The sequence below is a fragment of the Panicum virgatum genome, chromosome 2K (genome assembly GCF_016808335.1).
Source record: "Panicum virgatum strain AP13 chromosome 2K, P.virgatum_v5, whole genome shotgun sequence".
NCBI lineage: Eukaryota > Viridiplantae > Streptophyta > Magnoliopsida > Poales > Poaceae > Panicum > Panicum virgatum.
The window spans coordinates 23,750,481-23,761,054 of NC_053137.1; positions in this window are offsets into that span (position 1 = coordinate 23,750,481).

Here is a 10,574-nt window from a genome sequence, read left to right on the forward strand (position 1 = left end):
ACATTTTTAGTGGCGAATGCGGTACCTGTCCCTACTTCTCATAGATATAAATATTGTTTGCAGGGGCGGTAACGTGTTTGCCCCTAGGAATAGATTTGTAGGGGCTACAAACCAATTTTAAAAAAAAAACTGTGCTACCGCCGCGCTGTGCCTCAGAGCCCTCACCCGCCGCTGCAACGCTCCGCCGTGCGCGGTTGGCCGCGGGAGGTCGCGGCCCGTCGGCCGCTGCGCACCGCCATGGGCGGCCTCACTCGCGCCCCATAGGCCGCCGCGCACCACCGAGGGCAGCCGCGCCAACCCCCCTTGGCCGCTGCGGAAGCCTGCGCCCTGCCTCGACGCAAGTTTGTAGTGTGCTTTGAGAGGGAGAGGATAAGAAGATATATTTTGATTTTCTTGATATTTTGGTTACATAATGTTAAGTCACAAGTGAGGAAAAGTCACGGTTTTCGCATTAAATTCGTGCGAACGGAGTTTCTAGGCTTAAAACCCACAAACTCTCCTCTTACTTACCATACCACCCATACTTCATTCCTGATGTAATTAGAGTTTTAGTTATGTTTATTTTTTATCAAAATCTTTGGTCAGATATTTGTACATATAGAAAAATAAATATAAAGCTATACTTAGCAAATATTCTGCATCCAGTAGTAAAATTACTGACCGAACTGACTAGAAATTACTGAACCGAGTGACTATATGTTCAATAATAATAAGGTGTTAGTAATCATGCACAGTTGTCGTTATTAAAAATTTATTCAGTAATTAGTTGTGTGTAGCTGCACCTAAGGTATAGAATAGCACGAGTCTCACTGAAACCTATAACTTTCAAATATATAAAATGTATGTCCATAAGAATCCATATGAAAAAGTTACTGATTTGGGAAAACAAGATAACATTCAAATTACATATGCGGTAAAAGTATCTGTGCTGGTTCATAACTAGAGCTGTGCATGCCAGCTCGCAAGAATAGCCAGGATGGATAAGACTTGGTTTTTTTTTTAACCATTGCCGGCTCCTATTAGGAGCCATCACAGATAACTTATCTATACCGGCTTCAATTACACTGGCATGAATACATGTGAATGTTCTTCTAGTAGTGAAAGCACATTTGTCCAGAAACTCGTGTGGATAAAAGCTTTTCCGAATCCATTGATTGCCACTACATTATTGTTCTTATTTGAGGTACCCACTTGGCCCCTCACCTTGGCCTGACAAATTGAGGCAGCAGAAAAATGTTGTGTCAAGTGTACGTCAAGATAGTTTAGAAACCAGATTTCAGAGTTCAGCAGAACAATTGGTTTTTAACTCCTGAAGAATTTGGCCACGTCACACTGAAGAAGCAAGTGAAATTAACCATCGACCGCATGCAGCAATGGGATTCAGCGGTAATTGAACACTTGTACCATAGAATGTCGCAGATCATACTTCAAGTGTTAATCTTCAGGTACCTACGCGCCCTCTTGGCAACAATCTTGCTATGTTCTTCATCATCGAGATCGGTCACATAAACTCCATTAAAGTAGCGAGAATAATCTTCACAATCTAGCACTTCCTCGAGGTAGTACTCGTAGTCGACGTCCACCATGTCACGAATGGCCCTAAAAAGGTCACAGGTAGGACAATGCTCCCAATCCAAATCCCATTCCCATCCTCTATAATAAGCATAGCTTCCCCTGCTTGTGTACTCATAGTATGCACAGTCATCTCCTCTCAGCGTCACTATCATGACCCTGGCGCACTTGGCTAGAAGGGCGTCATCCATGGTCACACTGGGACACTCTCGAATGATAAGCAACTCTAGGTGGACACAGCTGTCGAGGATCGTTATCAGTCCGTTTTTGGTGAGGTCATTGTGATACAGCTCCGGGGAACGAAGCCCATGCATGCCTGAGATAGCAAGGGCTTCCCCGTCATTGTCCACGGTGAATGGATAGTAGCTTTCCTTGATCATCCTGAAGTGGTTCAGCTGTGGGCATGATTTGGCAATAGCCTCAATGGACCCGTTGCCATATATACCTGAACACTCTGAAAGCTCCAGCTCCTCGAGCAAAGAAAACTTCCTTATCATTGATGAAAATTCTGCATTTGATATTTCAGGGCATGAGATAAGGCGAAGGCTCTTCAGCGAGCGTGCCCTGCAACAATAATAACAGTAATATCATTTACCAAGAAATGCGGAAGCGAGTTCCATGTTAATTTCATATGGTAATTGTTTGGACAGAAGTTTTGATATTGTAAGGTTAGGTTAGGTTGAAAAAACTGCTGGTGGATGCAATGTGGAACAATTCAGGTACCATAAATATACAATTATTATACAAAATGGAATCTTTTTTTGGTAATTAAAATATATATTCGAACATTCTGTAAAGGTGGGGTGTAACCGAATTCTTTATCAATTGGTGATGGCATTCAAACCATTGGAGAAAGTTTCCTAATTTTGAACTTCCGGCATAAATATTATTGATCTAAAATCCGCCGAAAAGCATAGGTATTCTGTTCAGCCAGTAACAAAATAATTTTAAGGGAGAGAGAGAGAGATCACTGCTCGGCGAGAAAGCAGAGCAAGTCGTCATTGGCTTTGTCGCCCCAGAAGGCCTCGCACTGCCCGGCGCCGTGGCGCACGGCGGCTCGCACCAACGCGAGGATGGGGACATGCGAGTGGAGACAGCGGGCGCCGGGGGGCGTAGCCAAGCATGTCGACACAGCGCTACAGTGTTGACACTAATCTGGTCAACACACCGCAGTGCTAACGATCGTCACCATCGGGCTTCAAACAGGACCGGTCAGACCGGTTCCTCCAACCGGTCAGACCGGTTGGACGCAGAAACTCGCGAAAACCTAAAGCCTCAAGCTGAGAAGGAACCCCGTCGGAGCTCGAAGATTTAGAGTTGTCTTAGATCAGCAGGCCACCCAAAATGTCCTTAAACGCCGTAGAGATGAGTAAAGAACAGCAAATAGGTTGAAAAAACTTAGGGTTTGAGGAAAAGGGTAAAAGAGATTTTATTGATTTGATTGTGGCTAGAAAACCCTCAATCGGTTGCAGCCTTTATATTTATAGGCCGTGGAGGACGTACCCCTTCCAAATCGGATTACAATAGGACTCTTAACACAAAACCCTAACCCTACTTGGATTACAGGCCCAGACCGGTCTGACCGGTCGGCCTCGGTTATTGCCAATTTTGGCCTCCAATATATGCCCCCCTGCCTTTTTGGTAAGCTATGCAAGCCAAAAAGCAAGTACCTAAATATGCTCTAAGAATACAGAATTACAAATCCGGCATTGGCCTAAAAATAATACTAAGGGCGATATCCAAATACCGGCCGTCTTCATCTTCAAGCGTCTTGCCAAACACTTTGGGTAATATTTCTTCAAATATCTTCCATTCAACACCCTGGGTAGATGTTCTCCTTATAGTGTCTCCATTATATAAGAATTTTTGAAGATAACCTTGACAATCTTATATGGACCTTCCCAACATAGCGACCAATTGCCAAATTTATTGCTCTTTGTCCTAAGAGGTAGAATTGCCATCCAAAGCAGCTCACCAACTTGAAAAGATTTAGCCCTTACCTTCTTGTTGTAAGCTCTAGCCACCCAAAGTTTGTCCTTCTCAATTTCCTTCAAAGCTTGCAACCGCTTGTCGCTTACTTTATCAATATTGTCCATTATCAAGTTATGATAATCAACCGCGGAAATGTCATTTTGTTTAGCCAATCTATAAATGCCCAGATTCATCTCAACGGGTAAAACGGTCTCTTGACCATAAACAAGCTCAAAAAGAGTAACTTTAGTAGCACCATGTTTAGATATGAGATGTGCCCATAATGTTTCGGATAAAATCTCATGCCACCTCTTAGAATTTTCTTCTATCTTTTTCTTGATGAGCTTTATCAAGATCTTGTTACTAGACTCGGCCTGACCATTAGCCTGAGCATAATATGGAGATGAATTGAGTATCTTAATTTTGTAAGATTCGGCAAATTCTCGTACCTCCTTCGAAATAAATGATGAACTTTGATCCGTCGTCAAAGTTTGAGGGATGCCGAATCTATGAATGATATGCTCCGTAATGAACTCAATTATCTCTCTGTGTGTCATATTCTTTAAAGGTACCGCTTCGGTCCACTTAGTAAAATAATCTGTCGCCACCAACACGAAGCGATGTCCCTTTGAAGAAGGAGGATTAATTTGACCAATGAAATTCAAACCCCATCCTCTGAATGGGCAAGGCTTAATAATAGAATGCAATAACGCAGCGGGCACCAACTGAATATCACCAAACCGCTAACATTCTTCACATCTTTTATAATATCTAAAGCAATCCGAAATCATATTTGGCCAATAAAAACCGGCTCTCCTAAGCAACCACTTCATTTTAGGAGCCGATTGATGTGTACCACAGATGCCTTCTTGCACTTCTCCCATAGCAACACGGGCCTGATCGGTCCCCAAACATTTGAGAAGAATATCATCGTCAACTAAAACATATTTAAATGCTAAACGCCGAATATTTCTCTCTGCGCCACAATCAGGATCCTTTAAATATGATATGATAGGCACCCTCCAATCTTGCACTTCGGCCTCCACCTTTTGAGTAGGAATTTCAGCCGAACTGATGTTCGCACCGCCCTCAGTGGTCAGACTGGTCTCTGGACTGGTCAGATCGGTCAGAGCTATAACACCCGGTTTACAAAAGGGCATAAACCGAGCAGTCATATACGTGCCAGGATCAAGTCACACGTATATACAACAGAATGAACAGTATATCACAGCACATATCACGTAAAAAGATATAATAAAATGAGTACGAATGTTATTTATTACATTAATGACAAAATGTCTGATACAAATATGCGGAAGTGTAGAACAAGTACGAAACTCTCTCTGAAGCTGGGCGCCACAGGGACATCGACTGGGAGACGACAGCCTAGAAGTCCTCGTACTCCTGGTAGCTCCGGGTGAACTCCTCCGCGTCGCCGGGAACTGAGCAGCAGTAGGGTATCCCCAAAGAGAACAAGAGGAAAAGAGTAGAGTAGGCAAGAGTGAGTACACAACTTGTACTCAATAAGTATAACACAAACTATGAGGCTCTAAGGTTGGCTGACTCAACTGCATTAGCTTTTAATCTTGGCAAAATTTTATTAAAGTTAATTACTACAAGTTGATGAAATTACCATAACCCAGTTTCATAAACATTAATCAAATTAATTAAGAACTTCTGATGACCACACTGAAACCACCAAGGTAACCACACTAATCAAAAGGAGGATCCGGGCCGCTCATGACCGTGAGCACGGCTAGTATACCAGTTTTACACTCTGCAGAGGTTGCACATCTTTACCCACAAGTCGTGAGCTACGCTAGTTGTTCATCACACTTCCGTAGGTGAGATGACTAGCAAACTCACTACAAGGCCGTTACAAAGAATCTCGTTGGTAAGGCGTAACCGCGAGGGTTGGATCGGCGACGATGGATCAGGTCTAGTGGGCGTCAAGCACAAAGTCACAGACGAGGCCACTCAGCCCGAGGGCCATAGAAGCTTACCACCCTTCCCCGCAGGTAAGTTACTCCAAACCAAAAAGACCTAATTAGTAAGCCAAGACCGTCTCATTCCAGTCTTGTGGTTGCACGGTTGTCCCAGGTTGTCGCTCTAATGATGTACGGTCCTTATGGAGGGTAGCTAGCACAAAACACAGTGTGAGCCCCCTAAACCAAGTTTCTAGAAAAACATGTTTTAAGGAGATATAAACCACTCAAGTATAGAGCACAGAGGGTAACGCTCAGAATTAAGTTGCATAAGACCATTAACAATTTAATTAAAAAGGACCATGTGTGAGAGCACAGCACCTAGCACAACTAACCAAATGCAACCCAAGGGATATATATATAAAGGATATAAAGTGGCTAGGAAAGTCCTTATAGGCATACAATATTAAAATGTAGTATGAAATTGTATTTAAAGGTGATAGGAATGTTCATGTTATACTTGCCTTCATCAAACTGCTCCTGCTGCTCGAAGTGTCCCGTGGAAGGTGGCTCCTGGTACTCCTCCAAAGGATCAATGTCTACTCACGATCGCAACGCCAAAACAAGGTCCAGCACATACACATACATGCAAATAAAGGAAAATGCTAAGAAACAGTACAACAATACGTAAAAACAGCAAACAAAACTGAGCTAGAACTATTCTGCACAGTACAACGATCGCGTGGACATAAAGAACACCTAAAACGGAGCTAGAACGCGAAATCTAAGGCTAAAACAAGGTCTAGGGACTAAACTGCGAGAAAAACTAACTTCCAGGGGTTTCTGCGCAAAACAAGGGACCTAAATGTAATTAACAGGTAGATTTGGCGATCGGCACGTAAAAACACGCAGGCTGGACCGCGGGTTCTATTTTGGGAAAGCTCAGGGGTCTAAACGCTAAAAACAGGACCTAACTGGAATTACTTTTGAACTGGACAGGACGGCGGGTTGATTCCAGAAAAGTCCAGGGTCTTTTTAGCAAAAAGACTAGGCCGAACCGGTATCTAAGGATCTAGGCCGTTGGATCCAGATCTGGCGGCCCGGGTTTGATTGGATCTGGATCTAATTGTGGGCGTTGATTACGGATCGGGCGGATCAGATCCATCCCGATCGCCGGCGGCGGCGCAGCTCGCCGGGAACTCATTTCCCGCGGCGGCGCGGCACGGGAACGTGCCGGACTTCACCGAACTCGGCGCTCCGGGGGTCGTTTCGGATCGGGTTTGGGTCAGGGAGGATGAGCGCGGCACGCATGATTCACCTAGGGCACAAGCGGGGTACGGCGAGGCTCTGGGCAGCGCGCGCAAGGACGACGGTGGCACTGCTCGGCGGAACTTGCCGGCGTGCGCGCGTTCGAGTAGTTCTGGGCTCAACTCTGGGCGCTAACGCGTCTGTGTGCGTGCGTGATGCGTTTGCAAGTGAAAATAGGGTGTGTGCGGGGCTGTGCGGGGCTCGCCACGGCACTTGGGGTGCCGGCGTTCCAGCACTTGGGGTGCTCTACAAGCCCTAAAAGCTAGCGAAAAAGATGAAGGGGGCCGAGGGGATGGTCACCGAGGGCCAAAATCGGGTGGAGATGCGGCGCAGGATGGTCATCGGCGAGGTCCGGGCGGCGGGTCGTGGCAGAGCTCGCAGAGGAGGTCGAAGCAGGGGTGTCCGGGTCGGTTGATCCACCAGGGAGGTCCGTGCGGGCCCTGGGAGGTGTACAGGTGGTCAGGAGGGCCGGAGGATCGCCGGCGGTGAGGAAATGTAGCGGCGGACAGATTCACTTGAATCGGGCTCCGGTGAAATTGCCGGCGCTGCAGGTATTGAGGTCGAACAAGATCGGCCTGGGCCGACTCCTGGTGCTCAGGCGGACCTTCTGCAGGGGTTGGCCGAGGCTGGGGTGCAGCAGGGTGGTGTGGCCGTGGCAGCGCAGAGGCGTGGCACGGCGGAGCTGAGTGGTGCGCGGTGGAGCTAGGGTTTGGGCTGTGCTGGAACGGGTGATGGGGCGCAGGGGGTCGCAGGGTGCGGTTAAGAAGGGCGGGGCCGGGGATCTCGGGGAGGCGTGCCGTGGAGGGTGTGGGCGAGAATCTCGCCGGGGAGCTCGGGCTCTGTTGGCGTGGGGAAGAAAGGAAGGGGATGACCGGGGGGCCTGGCTGGTCAGCGAGACGTGGGGGAAGCGGGCGACGCGCGGTCTGCGGGAGAGAGGGCGACTGACGCGCGGGGTCGGCCTGTCAGAGGAAGAGGGCGACGCGCGCGGGCTGCTCCGCGTGGGCTGAGCGGGAAGCTGGGCCAGCGCGGGGGAAACTGGGCCGTGAGCGGGAGAGAGCCGGGCCGGTCTGTGCTGAACAGGAACTGGGCTGAAAGCTGGGTTTGGGCTGGTTTGGGTTTTACTGTTCCTTTGGTTTTCCTTTTCCTTTTCTTTTTCAAACCAACTCAAATCTAATTGAATTCAAATGAAATTTGAATTCAAACCCTAAGTACTCAACCAAATAAAACTTATGCACCAGTATGAATGCACAAACAAGTTAAACCTAAAATAAATTTTAATTACTTGTGAAAGAAAATTAATTTAAATGCAAGGCTAAGCATATAAAACCTTAGAAAATTAAATAAAGCACATTAAATTTATTATTAAATACTGAAATTTAAATTAGGGTGTTACAAGCAGGGATTTTTTTACCGACCGTTCCGTTCGAACCGCCGGCGCCCGGTTCCGGCTAACCGGTCCGGTTTGACCGGTTACCGGTAAAAACCGATTAAACTCAAATTTGAATTCAAAACCCGCAGTTATACCGGTTTCGAACGGCTAACCGGCCGGTTAGACCGGTTTACCGGTCCAGTTTGACCGATTACCGGTCGGTTTGAGTGGTAACCGGTCGGTTTGAACGGTAACTGACCAAATTCAATTTTTTTTCTTTTTTAGTTTAAATTCAAATGCCCGCAAAGTATACTATATGAATGTTTGTATAATATGTTTTAGTCTAAATGAACCCTTCAACCCTCTTTTGTACTATTTTTACATTGTATTTGTATACTTTTGTATGCATGTTTTTTTGTTTAACTTTAAATGCTCGCAAAGTATACTAAATGAACGAATATTTGAAAATTTTGACACCATTAGATTCGTCGCAACTTGAAGTATTTTTAAGAATTTTTTGGGATTTTTCCATGTTTTGGAATTCAAATTTAAAATTTGAATTTGGGCCGGTTTGAAACCGGCCGGAACCGGTCCAGGCCGGTTAGACCGGTAACCGCGGTAACCGGACCGGTTCCGGCCGGTTTTTTAACCCTGGTTACAAGAGCGGTCGGACCGGTCTCAGCGACCGATCGGACCGGTTCGTCCAGAACCAGTGACTCGGCTTTAATTCGCATCGGCTTTCTAATGTTGAAATATTTCTTCGTCACATTATAGTCTGATGCTTGTTGAGCCAGAGTATTAGCCTTTTCATTATCTTCTCTTGGAATATGTCGAATTACAAATTCATCAAAGCAAGAGATAATATCAAGGCATTTATCAAGATATGCATTTAAAGCTCCATTGTAACATTGGCATACCTTAATACTTGCTGCACCACCAGAAGTGAATCACCAAAGGTTTCAACATGCTTCACGCCCATTGATTGCAAAAACTCCAAGCCAAATAAAAGTGCTTCATATTCGACTTGATTGTTCATGCAAAATTCTTCCAATCGATTTGATAACTCAAAAACAGCACCACTTGGAGAGATGAGAACATTATCAATACCAACTCCTCTCCCATCATCACAAACTGATCCATCAAAGTATAATTTCCATGGTGTGCAAGTAATATAGCTGACTTCCAAATCATGCTCATCATTAATCTGATGTTCAATAATAAAATCCGCTACAATTTGGCCTTTTACGGATTTCAAAGACTCATAGGCCAAATCATATTCTACAAGTGCATAAGCCCATTTGCCAATTCTTCCACTCAAAATTGACTTTTGTAGCATATGCTTAATAACATCTGCTTGACAAGTTACTATGCATGTACTAGATAACAAATAATGCCTCAACTTGTTACAAGCATAGTACAAAGATAAGCACAATTTTTCAATAAATGTATACCTTGTTTCCGCATCAATAAGCCGTCGGCTTAAATAGATGATGATATATACTCCTTTCCTTCGGTCTCTTGAGTCAAAACAGCACCAATAATTTTATCTTCTACAGCCACATAAAGCCTGAAAGGAACTCCTCTCCTAGGCACCTTAAGCACCGGCGGCGAAGACAAATAATTCTTAATCTTCTCAAATGACTCTTGCTATTCTGCCCCCAAGTAAATTCGGCTTCATCTTTTAACTGAAAAATAGGAGTAAAAGAATCAATCTTCCCGGACAAGCTAAATATAAACCTTCTCAAGTAATTCACCTTGCCCAAGAATTTCCGCAAATTTTTCTTACAAGTTGGAGCCTTAGCACGCTTCATGGCTTCAACTCGCTTCGGATCAATCTCTATGCCCTTCTCATGAATAATAAAACCCAAGAACTTCCCAGCCGACACTCCAAAAACACATTTGAGTGGATTCATCTTCAAACCATACCGACACATTCTTTCAAGAGCCAACCTTAAATCAGCCAAATGATTTCCCAAACCGGCCGATTTAATCACAATATCATCAATATAGGCCTCCAATATAACACCAAGTAAATCATAGAAGATAAAATTCATAGCCCTTTGATAAGTACCACCGGCATTTTTCAAACCAAAAGTCATAACAGCCCACTCAAACAAACCGATAAACTCCGGACATCTAAAGGCCATTTTAGACATATCTTCTTCGGCCATAAATATTTGATTGTAACCGGCGTTACCATCAAGAAAACTAATGACATGATGTCCGGAAGCTTCATTAATCAACATATCGGCAATAGGCATAGGATACTCATCTTTAGGAGTAGCTTTATTAAGATTTCTAAAATCAATGCACACTCTAATCTTGCCCGAATCTTTCTTCTCAACGAGCACAATATTAGAGATCCACTCCGCATATCGACAAGACCGAATAAATCCATCTTCTAGCAAGCGATTAATATATTCAGCTGA